Below are 21,584 nucleotides of genomic sequence, written 5' to 3'. Positions count from 1 at the left end.
CCCTTGGAGAAGGAGGAGCTGCGCGCCGTTGGAGAAGGAGGAGCTACGCCGTCGCCACCATCGGTAGGAACCGCCCTCTCCCTTCCCCTCTTCCTTCCCCAACGCCGCCAGGACCTCCTCCACCTCCCCTTCCCTCCCCTTCTTCCTTCCCCTCTCCCTTCCCCTCTCCCTGCCTCCGAAATTGGTATAGTTCTTGCAGTTCTTGCAGTAGCCCTAACGAAATTGCTATTAGGGTTCATTGCGGTGTTCATTGGTTCAATGCAAATGAAAATGTAGTAATTTTTAAATGAACCATATTGCATTTCCTTGTTCAAATTGGAAATAGGGTTCTCTGGTTTGAATTTGTTCAACCCTAAACTAATTGGTTCTCTGGTTTGAAAAAAATTGTCAATTGTTTGGTTTAGTTAAATGCAAATAGGGTGGTTTAGCTAGCAGTAGGTTTCAATTTTTGAATGCTAAAAATTGGTTTCAAATTCTAGCAGTAGGTTTCAATTTTTCATTATAAGTTATACATAAAATTTTGAATGCTAGTAGTAGGTTTCATTTAATTGATTTAGTTAAATGCTAAAAATTGTACATTGAATTGCTTGCAGTAAGAAAAATTGAAAATGAAAATCAAATGAAAGGATGCTCAGATGCTTGCAAATACCTAATGCAAATTTACCTAATGGGGCATTTACCTAATGCTTGAAATTGATGCTCAGATGCTTGAAATTGATGCTCAGATGCAAATGCAAAAGTAGAGAAATATATTTGCTTACAAATGCCTAATGAAAATGCAAATGAAAATGAAAATGCCTAATGCTTACAAATGCCTAATGCAAATGCAAATGAAAATGCCTAATGCTACTTGCAAATGAAGTAGGTACTGGTTGATATAGCAATAAGTAGTATTTTTTAAATGAACAACCATATTGCAATTATCAAGTCCATGATTCTGCCAATACTATTTAAATGGTTTGCTAAAATGGTTCATGTGTATTAAATGATTTAGGATTTAAATTGGTGCTATGCATGGTTGATGCTAGTTCTCTGGTTTAGGATTTACATGTTACTCCTACTGGTCATGCTACTGCTACTGCTACTGTTCTTGAGAAAAAAATGGTCATGCTTTGGGAAGATTAGCACAGAGTGACTTCTCAGTTGGGTTTTGTTCTCGCTGTCGCTTTTTGAAAATAAGCAAGGCATAATTTCAATGATATCGTCTATTGCTGTTGGTGCTTGGAGGGAGGGCTGTATTTCTGGTTTCTCTGCTGTATTAAGCACATCACTATACTTAACTAGACACATGAGTTGTCTTATGAAATCAGAATGTCAGCACCTCTGTATGTTCAAAACCTTGTGATCTGTACCTCTCTTTTTCTAAATAAATACATATAATGCTGGCAGGGATGCCAGGGATGTAAAGCAATTCTCTGGCTATTACTAAAAAATGGTCATGCTACTGCTACTAGTTTAGATGAAAAGCAATTCACTGGTTTAGATGTTCAAAACCTTGTGATTTGTACCTCTCTTTTTCTAAATAAATACATATAATATGATGGTTCTCTGGTTAAAATAATTTAGTAGGTTTAGTTAATAAAATTTGCTAGCAGTACATGGTTCATTTAAATGAAATGAACACTAGTTGGCAGTAGCAAATGCTACTACTGGTTTAGCTACTGGTTTAAAATTAAAATGTTGCTTAGCTACTGGTTAGTATTTAGGGTTTCAATTTATATTTAGTAAATGCTTTATATACTAAATGCTTCTGGATTGCTTCTGGTTGAGATGGTGATGTTTGGTTGATGCACTGGTTCATTTAAATGCCTAATGAAATGCTACTCATTTAAATTCTACTGGTTCATTTAATCTAATGTGTATTTCTAATGCACCTAGTTATTGTTATGTATTATGATGGTTATGGTGAAATGAAAATGAAAATCAAGCTGCTCCCCTACTGTAATGGTCAAGTTATATTGTCTCTCGTTTATGGTGATGGTTATGGTGTTCATGGCTATATATATGTGAATTGCATTTCTGTTACACAGGGATTGAGTTGCTATTGACTGCCGGAATGTCGATACATTTCCGTTCCGGCAATTCTAGCACTTGGCATGACCAATTTTTAGCAAAGGTCATGCCGAATTTTTCAGTGAATTCTAACTCTTTTTCATCTTCTATTAGTGCAAGCCACCATGTCGTCTCAATAAGAGTTAGAGGAGCACTACAATAGGCACTTCTTTAGGACGGAGGAGGATGCCGAGGCCGCTGGTGTTGGCGGCGATGAGGACCATGAGATGGAGGATGCCGCTGGGGGTAGTGCCGACGAGCCAAGCGGCAACGAGGCAAGCGGCACCGCCGGGGGTAGTACCTACGAGCCTAGCGGCGATGAGGCAACCGGCGCCGCCGGGGGTGGCGGCGAGACAAGCGGCGACGATCCTAGCGGCGCCGCCGGGAGTACTGGCACCGGGACAAGTGGAGCCAAGAGGCCGCGGAAGGCAAGGCGCCAAAACACGGTCGGCACCGGCAGATACACAGTCAAAGAGGTGGACCCCTCTAGTGGTTTGCCGGTGGAGCCTAAGGATGTTGCCAAGGGGTACGGCAACTAACTGGCATGTATCCTCCGAGAGGTCATCAATCTCAACGAGACGGATCTCCGAGCTGAGAGCAAAGCGCATTTGCGAGCCCAGCTCATTGCGAGGTTGCACTCATGATACAAGTTCCTAGGCGACTACACCTCCACTGATGAATCCAAGAACATTGTGAACTCACAAGCTCTCTTGAAGTTCACCAAACACCTCAGCAGCTATAAGTACATGGTGCGGAAGATGATTGCTGACGGCAAAGGTTTCGAAGAGGTCCACTCTGCCTTTCCGCATGTCTCCCATGCGGACTTTGATGCTTTTGTGGCCAATGAAGAGCTACAAGCGACGAAGAATCGCAAGTTGTGGGGGAAGGAAATGCGGGAGCTTAACATCGGCAACCATAACCTTGGGAGCCGTGGGTACGAGGGAAAGGAGCCCTATTGGGCGAAGGAGGACGAGGCGTATGTAAATGCCGGCATTGAGAACCCCTGGCTCAAGTACAAGGACCCACTTGAAATAAGATTCATCAGGTCGCAGTACCATAAGAAGAAACTAACCGGGGAACTTGTCACGGACCCCAAAGTCGTAACCGACATAATTTGGTTCACGAACGACCAGAAGGTCCTGTCGTTGGAGAAAAAACTGGTAAGCAATTTACCGGTTTTATTAGATCAAGTATCGTTCATATAATAGTAGCAACATTTCTAAATGGTTCACGTTTCTTCCGTAGGAAGAAGAAAGACAAAGACTTTCTCAAGGTGACGAAGGCTCCTCGTCCCAGGCATCGACGGGCAGGGTAGCATGGGACAAGCCTCTCGTACGGGCGCTAAACATCGTCAATGAGCATTCACCTACGAGAAGGCCTCATAGAAGCCGTGTGGCTGGCGCCGGTACAGGCCACAAGCATGATCACTACGGCTTGTCGTCTGCGGCCGATAAAAATGCGCGCAATGAGAGGAAGCAGTGGGAGGCAGAGGAAATGAGGGATTCAATCCTAGCCCAAGTCCAAGCTGGTTTGGTACCGCAACTGGTACCGTAACTCAAAGCTACACTCGTACCTGAAGTCAAAGCTGAAGTCGCCGCTTCAGTCCAAGCAGATTTCAACGCTCTACGCGCGTGGTATGAGGGTGGCAAACAAGGCCCCCACCCGGAAATGCAAGTGGCTAGCTTCGACGGTAGCAACTCGATGGCGCCGCCGTCCGCCGGCAATGACAATGTTATAATGGAGACTCCTCCGGCCGCCGGCAATGACAATGTTATAATGGAGACTCCTCCGGCCGCCGGCAATGTCGCTGGTGCTAGGGATTCACCGTCCATGCCGGGTAGCAGCCCCTCCGTCACTTGCACGCCCGCCGCCGCATGTGCTGGCCCATCGACATTAGCCGAGCTCAACGCCCTCACGGTAATTAACTAATGTGTACATCAAGTTAATATATTAGTTTCGTCATCCTTGCCCTCTCTCTAACGCCATACACATGTTCTCGCAGGCGCTCTCAACGCCATGAACCTTCCTGATGAGAGTAAACGACGAACTCAAAGACGTCGCGAGGGGGTCCATCCTTCGGCCCCTGGATAAGAAGTGGCACACACGAGATATGGCAGATGATGTTTACCGGGTTGAAGTGGATCGGGCGTTACCGGGCTATGAGGATTTGTTTCCTCCTAATCAACCGCATGGTGCCGATGACGATAGCCCGTTGAATGCGGCCTCACTCGAAGGGTTGGGTACTGCTATGGCCGAAGACCCTAATTCGGATCAACACCTACTCGGGGTCGACGGCAAGCAAAGACAAGCACCTTGCGGCGCCACATGTCGGCGTCCCTCCACGACAGCCGGCGGCGCCGTGGTCATCGCCCCACCGAACGGCCGAGCTGCGCCGGAGGTCGGCGCCCCACCACAACAGCCGAGCTGCGCCAGAGGCCGAGGAATACGAACGTGACAACTTCCAATGGGATATTCCTACGTCTTCACAAGTTGTCCATGAGGATGCGCCGGCCTTGAAATATGTGTGCTCCAAGAAGCTGTTCGATTCTCAAGAAACGGCTGAGGAGGAAAATCCTGAGGAGGTCACCACCGCCGCCGTCAAAAATATGTTGAGCCCAAACACACTCCGTGCTACGGCCACTACGGCGATGGAGGGTCCATCAGTACAACCCAAGAAGAGGAAGAGGCAAAATAAGAAGGACCCCCAAGACAAGGCGGTGGCGGCCAAATCCAAGGACAAGGTCCCACTCCTTGACAAGTTGCCAAACAATTGGCGACCTCTGCATCACTTGGGTCAACCGATGCTGCCGGAGCATGTCGTGAAGAAACTCACCCCGGATATGAGGAGCTTGCATGAGACTGTCTTGCATGTGGAGAACCATCTTCTCAAATCAAACGATCCTGGTTACCCTCTCTTGGTGGCGAAGGTGCCAACTGGCATGAACTTCATCGAGAAGTACCCCGCGGACTTGTGCTTCATCCGGTTCAACGACATCTTCAGCATCTATCACATGCAAGCGCTCCACTTTAGTGTGGTTCGCCTAGTTGCTCTTAGCTTGTCTACCCAGATTGTTAAGGAGGAGATGCCGACCATCGCGATAATGGACCCCTTCTATATGCGGGAGAGCATCATCTGCACCGGCGGGGATCGGGCGATTGCCACCCAGCGAGGTCGAGGATTTCATGCTTGGCGAACATTAAAAGGGCGCCATTCTCATCCCTTACTTCCCCGAGTAAGTAATCACTCGCTAGTCCCCCATTACCATTCTATCCTATATCTCCATTTGCATTTCCAAAGGTTAATCCGTGTGTTTTCCGCGAGAGACAAGTTCTGCACCCTCATCGTCGTGCACCCGCAACACTCGCATGCGGTCTATCTCGACTCGGGTAGGGACCACAAGAAAGACTACACCCACATCAAGGCCCTTCTCAATGATGCTCTCACCGGCTTCGCCAACAAGGCGAGGCCCCCTCAAAGTAGAGAGGAAATCCCGAGGAGGCTTGGTCTTAACCCACACAACCAACTTCCCCTGCCTCGGGCGATCGACGCCCGACAATGGGATGGACGCGTGGTACGCCATCCTTCGGATGCGAGGAGTACATAAAGTACGCAGATGACATGTTGCTGCCGAGAGAATCTCAGAAACAGGTTTGCAAACATGGCGGATGTCCACGATAGAGAGATTAGAAAGAAGCTGGGGTCGCATCCAGCGGTTCATTTGCACGATAATCCTGCAGGATGTCAACAATAGGTCTGGCGAGTTCTTCTACGGCTACGGTCTACCACCTAATGACGAGATAGAACTCCGCTTGGAGATGTCGCGTGATGAGAGGCCGTTCAACTCGCTTGAGGGCTGCCGTCCATTCCCCCTAGGCGTACAACCTTGATCCTACGACGGGAACACTTGCTAAAGCTTGAACGATATGTCCTTGAACTTCCGTACTTGTAATAATTGCTATATATTCCCATAGAATCGACTAGTTGCTTTTATTTAGTTGTATGAATGTGCATGTGAACATGTGTCTATAGTTTCATTTACTTTGCTATATATTTCAGGATTATGGCGTACATAGCTTAATAATTATTTGCATTTACTCGACCACTACTTGCCTCGTATTTGGAGTTCGCCGATGATTAGAATGTTCGGTCACTCGTACACTCGGGGGTGGAGCCGAGTGAGCCTTGGTGCAACGGCCACAAGTATCAATCTATTGTGCATCCTACCTAGCCTCACTGACTCCATCCCTGGATGTTAATATTTGTTTCGACCGACAAAGTATGAGGCACGCTATTTAATTCGCACTACTTGTCTTCTATTTGAGTTCGCACTTCTTAATTGCATTGGCCGATGATTAAAATGTTCGGTCACTTGTACACTCCGGGGTGGGGCCAGTGAGGCTTGGTGTGATGGCCACAAATATCAATCTATTGTGAATCCTACCTAGCCTCACTGACCCCATCCCTGTATGTTATTATTTATTTCGACCAACAAAGTATGAGGCACATGCTATTTAGTTCATACTACTTGTCTCTTATTTGAGTTGGCACTTGTTCATTGCATTGGTACTAACGTTTTACTTGTCTTGTGAATGGAGATGCTGATACGTCTCCGACGTATCGATAATTTCTTATGTTCCATGCCACATTATTGATGTTATCTACATGTTTTATGCACACTTTATGTCATATTCGTGCATTTTCTGGAACTAACCTATTAACAAGATGCCGAAGTGCCGATTCTTTGTTTTACGCTGTTTTTGGTTTCAGAAATCCTAGTAAGGAAATATTCTCGGAATTGGACGAAATCAAAGCCCAGGGGCCTATTTTTCCACGAAGCTTCCAGAAGTCCGAAGACGAGACGAAGAGGGCCACGGGGTGGCCAAACCCTAGGGTGGCGCGCCCCCACCCCTGGCCGCGCCGGCCTATGGTGTGGGCCCCCCGTGCCGCCTCTTGACTTGCCCTTCCGCCTACTTAAAGCCTCCGTGACGAAACCCCCAGTGCCGAGAGCCACGATACGGAAAACCTTCCAGAGACGCCGCCAACGCCGATCCCATCTCGGGGGATCCAGGAGATCGCCTCCGGCACCCTGCCGGAGAGGGGAATCATCTCCCGGAGGACTCTACGCCGCCATGGTCGCCTCCGGTGTGATGTGTGAGTAGTCTACCCCTGGACTATGGGTCCATAGCAGTAGCTAGATGGTTGTCTTCTCCCCATTGTGCTATCATTGTCGGATCTTGTGAGCTGCCTAACATGATCAAGATCATCTATACTGTAATTCTATATGTTGCGTTTGTTGGGATCCGATGAATAGAGAATACTTGTTATGTTGATTATCAAAGTTATATCTACGTGTTGTTTATGATCTTGCATGCTTTCCGTTACTAGTAGATGCTCTGGCCAAGTAGATGCTTGTAACTCCAAGAGGGAGTACTTATGCTCGATAGTGGGTTCATGCCTGCATTGACACCAGGACGATGATGAGAAAGTTCTAAGGTTGTGTTGTGCTGTTGCCACTAGGGATAAAACATTGATGCTATGTCTAAGGATGTAATTGTTGATTACATTACGCACCATACTTAATGCAATTGTACTGTTGCTTTGCAACTTAATGCTGGAGGGGTTCGGATGATAACTCTGAAGGTGGACTTTTTAGGCATAGATGCGGTTGGATGGCGGTCTATGTACTTTGTCGTAATGCCCAATTAAATCTCACTATACTCATCATGATATGTATGTGCATGGTCATGCTCTCTTTATTTGTCAATTGCCCAACTGTAATTTGTTCACCCAACATGCTGTTTGTCTTATGGGAGAGACACCTCTAGTGAACTGTGGACCCCGGTCCAATTCTCTTTACTTGAAATACAATCTACTGCAATACTTGTTCTCTTGTTTTCTGCAAACAATCATCTTCCACACAATACGGTTAATCCTTTGTTACAGCAAGCCGGTGAGATTGACAACCTCACTGTTTCGTTGGGGCAAAGTACTTTGGTTGTGTTGTGCAGGTTCTACGTTGGCGCCGGAATCCCTGGTGTTGCGCTGCACTACATCCCGCCGCCATCAACCTTCAACGTGCTTCTTGACTCCTACTGGTTCGATAAACCTTGGTTTCTTGCGAGGAAACTTGCTGCTGTACGCATCACACCTTCCACTTGGGGTTCCCAACGAGCGTGTGCTTTACGCGTCATCAAGCTAAATTTACGGCGCCGTTGCCGGGAGATCAAGACACGCTGCAAGGGGAGTCTCCACTTCTCAATCTCTTTACTTTGTTTTTGTCTTGCTTAGTTTTATTTACTACTTTGTTTGCTGCACTAAATCAAAATACAAAAAAATTAGTTGCTAGTTTTACTTTACTTGCTATCTTGTTCACTATATCAAAAACACAAAAAAATTAGTTTACTTGCATTTACTTTATCTAGTTTGCTTTATTTACTGTTGCTAAAATGGCCAACGCTGAAATTACTAAGTTGTGTGACTTCACAACCACAAATAATAATGATTTCTTATGCACACCTATTGCTCCACCTGCTACTACAGCAGAATTCTTTGAAATTAAACCTGCTTTACTGAATCTTGTTATGCGAGACTGGTGTTAGTTCTGATGATGTTGCTGCCCATCTTAATAATTTTGTTGAACTATGTGAAATGCAAAAATATAAAGATGTAGATGGTGATATTATTAAACTAAAATTGTTCCCTTTCTCATTAAGAGGAAGAGCTAAAGATTGGTTGCTATCTCTGCCTAAGAATAGTATTGATTCATGGACTAAATGCAAGGATGCTTTTATTGGTAGATATTATCCCCCTGCTAAAATTATATCTTTGAGGAGTAGCATAATGAATTCTAAACAATTAGATACTGAACATGTTGCTCAAGCTTGGGAAAGAATGAAATCTCTGGTTAAAAATTGCCCAACCCATGGACTGACTACTTGGATGATCATCCAAACCTTCTATGCAGGACTAAATTTTTCTTCACGGAATTTATTGGATTCAGCTGCTTGGAGGTACCTTTATGTCCATCACTCTTGGTGAAGCAACAAAGCTTCTTGATAATATGATGATCGACTACTCTGAATGGCACACGGAAAGAGCTCCACAAGGTAAGAAGGTAAATTCTGTCGAAGAAACCTCTTCCTTGAGTGATAAGATTGATGCTATTATGTCTATGCTTGTGAATGATAGGACTAATATTAATTCTAATAATGTTCCGTTAGCGTCATTGGCTGCTCAAAGAGAATATGTTGATGTGAATTTCATTAAAAATAACAATCATAATGATTCTAGGCCATATCCTGCTAATGGTAACTCTTATGGTAGATATGCTTCACCTAATGAAGAAAAGATGCTAGAAATTGAAAGATCCACCAAGAGCTTTATGCAATCACAATATGAGCAAAATAAATTGTTTACTAAAACTATGAATGAGCAATCTACCTTGTTGAAGAATATAGGGAATCAACTTGAAAATCTGAATAGGGAGATCTCGGGGTTGCAAACTAAACTTGCTAATGCTTGAAAACCGAATCTCATACATGTCTGCATCACAATCTTCTTTAATTAATAAAATGGCTGCTAAACCTGAGGATTTAGATGACAAAATTACTACTACAGCAAATGCCATCCAAGTTAGAATTAATGAGAATATAAGATTAATGGCTGAACTGCGTGCTAGGTGGGATAGAGAAGAAATTGAAAAACTAGCTAAAGAGAAGAATGTAGCTAAAGTTTGGACTATTACCACCACTTGTAATGCTAATGCTACACATGTTGCTGCACCTCCTACTATTAATAATAAAAGAATTGGTGTTAGCAATGTTTCCACTTCAAATGCAAAGCGCGAAAAAATGCCTGAAACTGCTAAAACTGCTGAAACTGCCTGCGATAAAGCTGCTGAAATTTTTTCCAACATTGGGGATGATGATCCCATTGCTTTAGATTATAATGGTTTGAATTTTGATGATTGCCACATCTCTGAAGTTATAAAGTTCTTGCAAAAACTTGCTAAAAGTCCTAATGCTAGTGCTATAAATTTGGCTTTCACGCATCATATTACAAATGCTCTCATAAAAGCTAGAGAAGAGAAACTAGAGCGTGAAGCCTCTATTCCTAAAAAGCTAGAGGATGGTTGGGAGCCCATCATTAAGATGAAGGTTAAAGATTTTGATTGTACTGCTTTATGTGATCTTGGTGCAAGTATTTCCGTTATGCCTAAGAAAATTTATAATATGCTTGACTTGCCACCGCTGAAAAATTGTTATTTGGATGTTAATCTTGCTGATCATTCTACAAAGAAACCTTTGGGGAAAGTTGATAATGTTCACATTACCGTTAACAATAACCTTGTCCCCGTTGATTTTGTTGTCTTGGATATTGAATGCAATGCATCTTGTCCCATTATATTGGGAAGACCTTTTCTTCGAACTGTTGGTGCTATCATTGATATGAAGGAAGGTAATATAAAATATGAATTTCCTCTCAAGAAAGGTATGGAACACTTCCCTAGAAAGAGAATGAAGTTACCTTTTGATTCTATTATGAGAACAAATTATGATGTTGACACTTCGTCTCTTGATAATACTTGATACACACTTTCGCGCCTAGCTGAAAGGCGTTAAGAAAAGCGCTTATGGGAGACAACCCATGTTTTTACCTACAGTATTTTGTTTTTATTTTGTGTCTTGGAAGTTGTTTACTACTGTAGCAACCTCTCCTTATCTTAGTTTTGTGTTTTGTTGTGCCAAGTTAAGCCGTTGATAGAAAAGTAAGTACTAGATTTGGATTACTGCACAGTTCCAGATTTCTTTGCTGTCACGAATCTGGGTCCACCTCCCTGTAGGTAGCTCAGAAAATTAAGCCAATTTACGTGCATGATCCTCAGATATGTACGCAACTTTCATTCAATTTGAGCATTTTCATCTGAGCAAGTCTGGTGCCATTTTAAAATTCGTCAATACGAACTGTTCTGTTTTGACAGATTCTGCCTTTTATTTCGCATTGCCTCTTTTGCTATGTTGGATGAATTTCTTTGATCCACTAATGTCCAGTAGCATTATGCAATGTCCAGAAGTGTTAAGAATGATTGTGTCACCACTGAATATGTCAATTTATATTGTGCACTAACCCTCTAATGAGTTGTTTCGAGTTTGGTGTGGAGGAAGTTTTCAAGGATCAAGAGAGGAGTATGATGCAACATGATCAAGGAGAGTGAAAGCTCTAAGCTTGGGGATGCCCCGGTGGTTCACCCCTGCATATATTAAGAAGATTCAAGCGTCTAAGCTTGGGGATGCCCAAGGCATCCCCTTCTTCATCGACAACATTATCAGAGTTCCTCCCCTGAAACTATATTTTTATTCCATCACATCTTATGTGCTTTTTCTTGGAGCGTCGGTTTGTTTTTGTTTTTTGTTTTGTTTGAATAAAATGGATCCTAGCATTCACTTTATGGGAGAGAGACACGCTCCGCTGTAGCATATGGACAAGTATGTCCTTGGTTTCTACTCATAGTATTCATGGCGAAGTTTCTTCTTCGTTAAATTGTTATATGGTTGGAATTGGAAAATGATACATGTAGTAAATTGCTATAATGTCTTGGGTAATGTGATACTTGGCAATTGTTGTGCTCATGATTAAGCTCTTGCATCATATGCTTTGCACCAATTAATGAAGAAATACATAGAGCATGCTAAAATTTGGTTTGCATATTTGGTTTCTCTAAGGTCTAGATAATTTCTAGTATTGAGTTTGAACAACAAGGAAGACGGTGTAGAGTCTTATAATGTTTTCAATATGTCTTTTATGTGAGTTTTGCTGCACCGGTTCATCCTTGTGTTTGTTTCAAATAAGCCTTGCTAGCCTAAACCTTGTATCGAGAGGGAATACTTCTCATGCATCCAAAATACTTGAGCCAACCACTATGCCATTTGTGTCCACCATACCTACCTACTACATGGTATTTTCCGCCATTCCAAAGTAAATTGCTTGAGTGCTACCTTTAAAATTCCATCATTCACCTTTGCAATATATAGCTCATGGGACAAATAGCTTAAAAACTATTGTGGTATTGAATATGTAATTATGCACTTTATCTCTTATTAAGTTGCTTGTTGTGCGATAACCATGTTTACTTGGGGACGCCATCAACTTTTCATTGTTGAATTTCATGTGAGTTGCTATGCATGTTCGTCTTGTCCGAAGTAAGGGCGATCTACACTGAGTTGAATGGTTTGAGCATGCATATTGTTAGAGAAGAACATTGGGCCGCTAACTAAAGCCATGATCCATGGTGGAAGTTTCGATTTTGGACAAACATCCTCAAATCTCTAATGAGAAAAGAATTAATTGTTGTTGAATGCTTAAAGCATTAAAAGAGGAGTCCATTATCTGTTGTCTATGTTGTCCCGGTATGGATGTCTAAGTTGAGAATAATCAAAAGCGAGAAATCCAAATGCGAGCTTTCTCCTTAGACCTTTGTACGGGCGGCATAGAGGTACCCCTTTGTGATACTTGGTTAAAGCATATGTATTGCGGTGATAATCCAGGTAGTCCAAGCTAATTAGGACAAGGTGCGGGCACTATTGGTACACTATGCATGAGGCTTGCAACTTATAAGATATAATTTACATGATGCATATGCTTTATTACTACCGTTGACAAAATTGTTTCATGTTTTCAAAATCAAAGCTCTAGCACAAATATAGAAATCGATGCTTTTCCTCTATGGAGGACCATTCTTTTAATTTCAATGTTGAGTCAGTTCACCTATTTCCCTCCACCTCAAGAAGCAAACACTTGTGTGAACTGTGCATTGATTCCTACATACTTGCTTATTGCACTTATTATATTACTCTATGTTGACAATATCCATGAGATATATATGTTACAAGTTGAAAGCAACCGCTGAAACTTAATCTTCTTTTGTGTTGCTTCAATACCTTTACTTTGAATTATTGCTTTATGAGTTAACTCTTATGCAAGACTTATTGATGCTTGTCTTGAAGTGCTATTCATGAAAAGTCTTTGCTTTATGATTCACTTGTTTACTCATGTCATATACATTGTTTTGATCGCTGCATTCACTACATATGCTTTACAAATAGTATGATCAAGATTATGATGGCATGTCACTCCGAAATTATCCGTGTTATCGTTTTACCTGCTCGGGACGAGCGAGAACTAAGCTTGGGGATGCTGATACGTCTCAGACGTATCGATAATTTCTTATGTTCCATGCCACATTATTGATGTTATCTACATGTTTTATGCACACTTTATGTCATATTCGTGCATTTTACGGAACTAACCTATTAACAAGATGCCGAAGTGCCGATTCTTTGTTTTCTGCTGTTTTTGGTTTTAGAAATCCTAGTAAGGAAATATTCTCGGAATTGGACGAAATCAAAGCCCGGGGGCCTATTTTTCCACGAAGCTTCCGGAAGTCCGAAGACGAGACGAAGAGGGGCCACGGGGTGGCCAAACCCTAGGGCGGCGCGGCCCCACCCCTGGCCGCGCCGGCCTATGGTGTGGGCCCCCCGTGCCGCCTCTTGACTTGCCCTTCCGCCTACTTAAAGCCTCCTTGACGAAACCCCCAGTACCGAGAGCCACGATACGGAAAACCTTCCGGAGACGCCGCCAACGCCGATCCCATCTCGGGGGATCCGAGAGATCGCCTCCGGCACCCTGCCGGAGAGGGGAATCATCTCCCGGAGGACTCTACGCCGCCATGGTCGCCTCCGGTGTGATGTGTGAGTAGTCTACCCCTGGACTATGGGTCCATAGCAGTAGCTAGATGGTTGTCTTCTCCCCATTGTGCTATCATTGTCGGATCTTGTGAGCTGCCTAACATGATCAAGATCATCTATCTATAATTCTATATGTTGCGTTTGTTGGGATCCGATGAATAGAGAATACTTGTTATGTTGATTATCAAAGTTATATCTACGTGTTGTTTATGATCTTGCATGCTTTACGTTACTAGTAGATGCTCTGGCCAAGTAGATGCTTGTAACTCCAAGAGGGAGTACTTATGCTCGATAGTGGGTTCATGCCTGCATTGACACACGGGACGAGTGACGGAAAGTTCTAAGGTTGTGTTGTCTTGTTGCCACTAGGGATAAAACATTGATGCTATGTCTAAGGATGTAGTTGTTGATTACATTACGCACCATACTTAATGCAATTGTCCGTTGCTTTGCAACTTAATACTGGAGGGGGTTCGGATGATAACCTGAAGGTGGACTTTTTAGGCATAGATGCAGTTGGATGGCGGTCTATGTACTTTGTCGTCATGCCCAATTAAATCTCACTATACTCATCATGATATGTATGTGCATGGTCATGCTCTCTTTATTTGTCAATTGCCCAAGCTCTAATTTGTTCACCCAACATGCTTGTTTGTCTTATGGGAGAGACACCTCTAGTGAGCTGTGGACCCCGGTCCAATTCTCTTTACTTGAAATACAATCTACTGCAATACTTGTTCTACTGTTTTCTCGCAAACAATCATCTTCCACACAATACGGTTAATCCTTTGTTACGGCAAGCCGGTGAGATTGACAACCTCATCTGTTTCGTTGGGGCAAAGTACTTTGGTTGTGTTGTGCGGGTTCCACGTTGGCGCCGGAATCCCTGGTGTTGCGCCGCACTACATCCCGCCGCCATCAACCTTCAACGTGCTTCTTGACTCCCTACTGGTTCGATAAACCTTGGTTTCTTGCGAGGAAACTTGCTCGCTGTACGCATCACACCTTCCACTTGGGGTTCCCAACGAGCGTGTGCTTTACGCGTCATCGGATGCCGACGACATATGTCGTGTACAAGGGGAGGGTTCCTGGAGTCTACGACGACCGGGAGGACTGTCGGAGACAGGTGCACCGTTTCGGCGGCAACGGCTACAAGGGATACCCCACTAGGGTGGAGGCGGAAGGAAGATACGCCCGTTATCTAGCGGGAGAGATGAGGGATATGAGGAGGAACCGGATGAAGACCATGGCCTTCGTGATGATGGTCATCATGACCATGTTGGTCATGTTCTATCTGATTGTAGTTTAGGTTAGGACCTACATTGTGAGGTGTATGACGATACTTGTGACGACTATGTACCAAGACTTCTAACTTTGTGAAACTTCGTCGTTCGGTGTTGCATATGCACATGTGTTGTATGAATCAACATTCCGAAACGAGACTTGCATATTTGTGTACTGATACCGAAATGAAACTTGGCTCTCTATGTGCTTCTCATATTGCATGTAATGCTGTATAAATATGAACTGCGTTGTAAATATATACTGCTATCAAATATGTATTGTAATATGCTGGAAAAAAGCTGAAAAAAGAATTTTCGAATTTATTGCCGGCGCACCTAAATGACCTACTGCCGGCGCACGTGGCATGCGCCAGTGCTGGAAGCACTACTGCCGGCGCAGCTGATGGTGCGCCGGTGAAACTGGTCCTTTGGCGGTGAAGCGTCGAAGGCGCACCGGCAGTATCCATCTATCGCCGGCGCACTGCCTGGTGCGCCGGCAGTGGCCATTTATCACCGGCGCGTTCGCACCGGCGGGCTCGTGGTGCGCCGGCAATGGGCCTTTTAGGTTCGCCGGCAGTAGGCCTTTTCCTTGTAGTGATAGATGTCTCATTAAGTCGTACATTTATTCTCTCGAGCAGCTAAATACTAAGAGTTCGGGCTGCTCGGTTACTACTACTACTGGATGTTTCTAGGCTTGATCTCCTCCGGAAGCCTCCCCGGTTCCATAGACGATGAGGTAGTCTACGCCTTCGATACCTCCAGAGAGGTCTGGTTCTTCATAGCCGATGATCTCGGCTCCTTCATTGTTGTCGTAGTCCTCCTCCAGACGATTCAGACAATCTAAGCAAGGGATTTAAGAGTGGTATGAGTACGAGCGTACTCAACAAGTTCATTATAGATAAGAGGTGTTTGATGCACTAGCTACGATATTAGATCAGAAAGTCTAATACCAATGCAGGTTTTGACAAACATTTTTTCAAGAGATTGCTTTTATTCCAAAGAGCTATGTCCGTCAGCCTTCACCGGTTTACGCAGTTCCATATCCCGGAACAGGGAGTGACAGGTCACAGTTCTTTACACTCTGCAGAGGTGTGTTGGTTTACCCATAAGAGATCTTAACCTTGGTGCCAACCGGGCAGCTCTCCCGTCCACACTTCCTATGGTGTGAGGCCAGGTATAAGGTCATAGCCAATCATATTCCTCCGCTACCTCGCACACCCACCCTTTTGTAAGACTGTCTTCCCCTATATCCATGATTAGACCGTTCCGGGCATTTGTTCTCCCCTATACCGATTAAGGTAGACCGTTCCGAACAATTTTATATGCCTTCCCCTATCAATCATGGATAGACCGTTCCGGACATCTTACAATCCATCATAGACCGCATTACCGTGGGGATTTAAGGCTTCCCCAGCCTACCGCTTGTCCCTCGGGATACAAGTGTCTACGGCAAGCGCATCCGTTGATGTACAACAGGTGGAAATACAATTGACTATTCCGTCCCACTCCAGATCTTATGGTTAACACGGGTATTACGGCACAAGAATCACTGGCGACATTTGTTGTTTAATCCTAGATGGATATAAACCCTTGCAATGGAACCTCCACCATATCAACACAATCCATGGTTCCATTGCCCACCACATAGTCATATTCATAGTTATGCAAGTAGTGGTTTTGGTTTTTATGCAATAGTGATAATCATAGTACTTTGCAAGTAATTTGATAAAGATACTCAAATGACATGAGCAAGTGATCAACTTGCCTGAACACTGCAAAGTTTTGCAGTTGGAAGGTGTGGACTGAACCTTGTCCTCTGTCTCTGAAAAATAGCATCATTGTCCGATAAGGGCAATGGTTAAAGAAGCAATTATGCATGCTTTCCATTTTTAGGGTTTGCTCCCCCCTTTCCGATGACTTATTATTTTATGTGAGAGGTAATTACTAAGAATGATTTGGGGATACTTAATTTAGGGTAAAATACAATCTTGAAATATTGTCAAGATGTTTTTAAAGTCCAAATGTATTAATGGACTTATTTTCTTTATTGAAAGTAATATGTGTGATTTAAATCCTTATTTAAATCATCAAATTAGGACTTATTCTTAATTGTCTTCAAAAATTCTATTTGGTATTTTATTTAAATAGAGAATTTTATGCTGATCAATTTTCATATTTTTAATTATTTTTTTAGAGCTTCAAAGCATTTCTTATTTAATTTCAAAGTTTCGCTTTTTATGAATTGTGAAATGTCCAATTTGCCCTTGGGCCCCACCTGTCAGGTGGCCCAACGGGTTAGGTTTGGCCGACCCACCTGGTCCGGCCCAACCCGCTCACTCTCTCTCTCTCTCTCTCTCTCTCTCTCGCGCCGCTCGACCTAACCCTAATCCCCTTTCCTCTCCCTGGCGACTTGCGTCGCCCGCACCATCGCCGGCCGATTCCGGCGGTCTCCGGCTGCCATGGCCCTCGCCATGGGGCGCAATCGAACCGCCAGCTGCTAGCGATCTCTTCCATCCGCGTCGATCTGGAGCTGACGCCGTCCTCCGCTCGTCATCGATCCTCTCCGCCATGGCTAGGTTTCGGGATCCGCTTGATCCCGCGGCTCCCCAAACTCCTGGCGTGATGGCGCCGCCGTGGTTGTGCTGCCATGGTGGGGTGGTGCTGTGGTGCCGCCATGGCCTGGCTTGGCCTGGCGCCACCGCGCCCTGGCGTGTGCCGCCGTGGCCGCCATGGTGGTCTGCCTGCTCGACCCTGGTACGTTCGCCACTTCTTCTTCTCTCTCATGTGCTTGTTCTTCTTCCTCTCTCAGTAGCTCTAGCCATGGCTTGCTGTTCCTGGTGCCTATGCTTGCTCGATGGGCGGCTTCTGCTGCTGCTGCGTTGCTGCTTGTGCTTGCGTGTCTTGCTTGATGCTTGATGTGCTTGTGTAAGCTTGCTTTACTTGCTAGAATTTCTTCCCTGTGCCTCTGTTCTTGTTTCTATGCTTGTCTGGCACTCATGTGTATTCATAGATGCTTCAATGACTTAATTGCAGTATGCAATTCTTGCAAATTTGCAAGTGCCAGAGCTCCTGTGGCTAGTTCTTGTGCTCAAATTCATGAGCAGGCTTATCTGAGCATTGCTATTGGCTTAATTGCATGATTCAGTGATTACTGGTATGTGCTTTAGTTGTTTAGCAAGATCCAGTGGTTCATCAAGCCCTTGATGTGCTTCTGGATACAATCATATATCATCTATTTGATTATCTGTGAAGCAACTGTTGATTATGTATGGCCATTTAATTATCTATGGTCAGTGTGATGCTAGAATTGGGTGCTAGCATGCTTTAGCAAGCTCTGGTGATCCAGTGATCATCAGCTGCTTGATTATTGCTTGCTTTACTTACTGCTTATGCCTGTCTGGGCTTATTCTGGTGATTGTGCATCACCATGCCTTGTGCTGGTGTGTGCTGTGATTGGCTCAGGTAATTGTTGTTGCTTGCTGTGATCACTTGGATCCACTGCAAGGCTCTGGTGTGTGGATTTCTTGGATATTCATTTATCTGTGTTGTCTTGCTTGACTATGTGGATAAATGAGATGAACTGCTGGCGAGTGATGATTCTTATAATGAGTTGGATTGAGCTAGAGGGATGCCAACGGTAGTTGGGGACCCTAGCTCCTCTTTGAACTCAATCTGAGTAATGATACAATTGCTTGGCTTAATGTGTGGTTGTTTTTTATTTATCTATGCTTGTCAGTGAAGCTTAGCTTCCTATTGCTGACAATAGACATGATCTACTTGATACAGTAGTAGATTGTTGCATCCTATGCCCTATCTGGATGGAAACCAACATGTGTTGGCACCTCCTGTGATGCATGAACTCCCTTGGAGTGATGATATGCTTCTCTTTTGGCTTTTCTGTGTGGCTAGGTAGTTGTTGTGACCCTAGCAATGCTTGATGTGCTAGTAAAGGATGCTCCTACCTCTTCTGTGTGCTACTGTGCAATATTACTGGTAGTCATATGACTTCCCGTATAATTGATGTTGAAATGAAAATAGACATATAAGTGTCTATATTCTGATGGTCTTAGAAGGGCTAGTGTGGTCTGGTTGTACTTGGATAGTCTCTGGGATTGTTTACTTTCCTGTTTCCATTTGGATGATGCTACCACTATTCTGGTTGGCATAACCATGAGTATAGGCTTGATTGATCCCTGGTCCTTTCCACTTCTACCAGGTTTCACTTGGTCTCTGACCAAATGATGATCAAAACAGGGGTTACCCCACCCTTTGTGTGCTTGTGATCATGCTCGTGCAGTTTATGAACAAAACCATCTGGTTTGTTCATGATGATATGTATACCTCACTCCAGCTCCTAGAAATAGGGTTGGTGTAGAGGGTTTGCTTCTGGATGGATTGATGTGCTTGCCCTGCTCCTCCTTGCAAACCATGATTCCTGATTTGTTTCTGGTGTTTGTGGAATGGTTGAACAGCAGTGCGTTCTTCTGTTCTTGGTGTTCTTGGTGGCTTACCAGAGCAATCCTGTCGATGGATGAATCAAGTGGCTAGGGTTTGGCTGTGAAAAGCTTTTATATGGCCAGCCATGGCTTCTTTGGTCGACAGCACCACAACTTACCATGGTGACTCACTGTGTGTGTTACACATGCACACTGCCTTGTGTGCTGCCTGGTTGTGTGTGTGTGCAAGTCCAGCTTGGGACTTGTGCTGTGGAGAGATCAGCTCGGCAGCTTGATCATATCCACCCTTTGCAATATTTGCTAACCTGCCAAGTGGCTTTGCCACTTGGCCTAATTTTCTGTTTGTTGTGTGTGTGTACAGGAACAATCTGCTGATCAAGATGAAGATCAAGATATTCTTGAGCAAGACTTACATGATGATCAACATTGTAGTTTAGGACATTTAAATACTTGTAATTTTCCTTTTTCTGTTTCTATTTATTCAATTCTTGTAATGTGTTGTAAATTCCATAATTCAAATCTGAATATTGTAAAGACAATGTATTATGTGTGTGATGATCAATAAAGCTCAAGTTTTCCTTATTGAGCTTAATATAATTGTTGTCTTACTTATATTCTTGCTTAATGATGATTGTTTGTGAAATTATCTCAAATTTGAATTATGTGATGATCATTTGATGTTTGAATTTGAAATTCAAATTCAAATTTGGTTTGAATTCAATCATACAACTTAACTTGTAATTCAATCATGCAACTTAAGATTTCAATGCAATATCACTTCTCTCTTCTCAAAACCCTAATTTAGATAAGTAGGAACAAGTTCATCGCACTCTCGAAACCCGAACCCTGTAAGGTGTCGAGAGAGAAACCTGTCCCCCTTCGATGCAGTTTTGTTTTAAAAGCGCGAAATTTTCCCGTAAATTACAATGCAATGCACATCCCTTTCTAAAATCTACCCCTCGATCGTCTCTAAACCTGGGACATTACAAAAGGGGACTATTTTTTTTGACACTAAATATCAAAGGGGACTATGTTACCAGATCTCACCATGAAATACGTAGTGCTTCCGTGAAAAGAAAAATTTGTAGCTTCCCATCATGTAACAATAAGACTCTAATTGTTGGCTCCGTAAAAATCGGCCCAGAAAATTTTCTTCCCTTAAGAAAATGACCAGACTTAAATTTGAAATCTATATGGATAGATAGAGAGTCGACGTGCACATAAAGGTTTTTAAGTATAGAGAAAAAAACTACATTCGGTTCTTTACTTGCAAAGATATGTGCTTAAATTTATTCTATACATAAATGATATATATGATCCATAAATATTTGTATTTTGCTTAGACTAATTTCTTTTTTCCATCCAGCCAGCTACCGCTTCAATAATATTTGTCTTCAGTTCACGTGCAAACTTTTTTTTTTTTTGAACTTAACTACTGTAGGGGAGCCCCCCACAGCCTTTTATTGCTCAATATCAAAGAAAGTATGTACAAAAGACTAAGAAAATATGTACAACAACTACCTACCTACTGATTACAACAAGTTGTCAATCCATGATGACAAAAGACCTATAGAGCTCTCCTTTACCCTATGTTTAAGAAGGGTAACATCTGTAATGAAGCCAGTTTTCCAATTCCTGAAAGTTGGCTGCATGCCTTTAAAGATCTTATTATTTCTTTGTTTCCAAATATTCCAGCATTCAAGAATTATCACTTCTGTAAAACAGGGGCCTTTGAATCTTCTCTTAGTCTCTTTTAACATCTCTGGCCCAGAACCATGTACCCAATTAACTTGTAGATATATCCAAATTCTCACACTGAACATACACTCAAAAAATAAGTGTGACCAATCCTCCAATGCGTGGGTACTGCATAACACACAACTGTGGTCTGATGTGACATTCCAATGTCTTCTTCTAAGCATATCCTTTGTATTGATACGATCATGCACAATGAGCCAAGCAAAAAATTTATGCTTTGATGTACACTTACTCTTCCAGATCCATTGAGATGGAAAATGAGAGGGAATATGTTGGTAGGTTAATCTGT

The sequence above is a fragment of the Lolium rigidum genome, chromosome 1, assembly GCF_022539505.1.
Source record: "Lolium rigidum isolate FL_2022 chromosome 1, APGP_CSIRO_Lrig_0.1, whole genome shotgun sequence".
NCBI lineage: Eukaryota > Viridiplantae > Streptophyta > Magnoliopsida > Poales > Poaceae > Lolium > Lolium rigidum.
The sequence above is the reverse complement of the archived record's forward strand: the minus strand, read 5'-3'. Positions refer to the sequence as shown.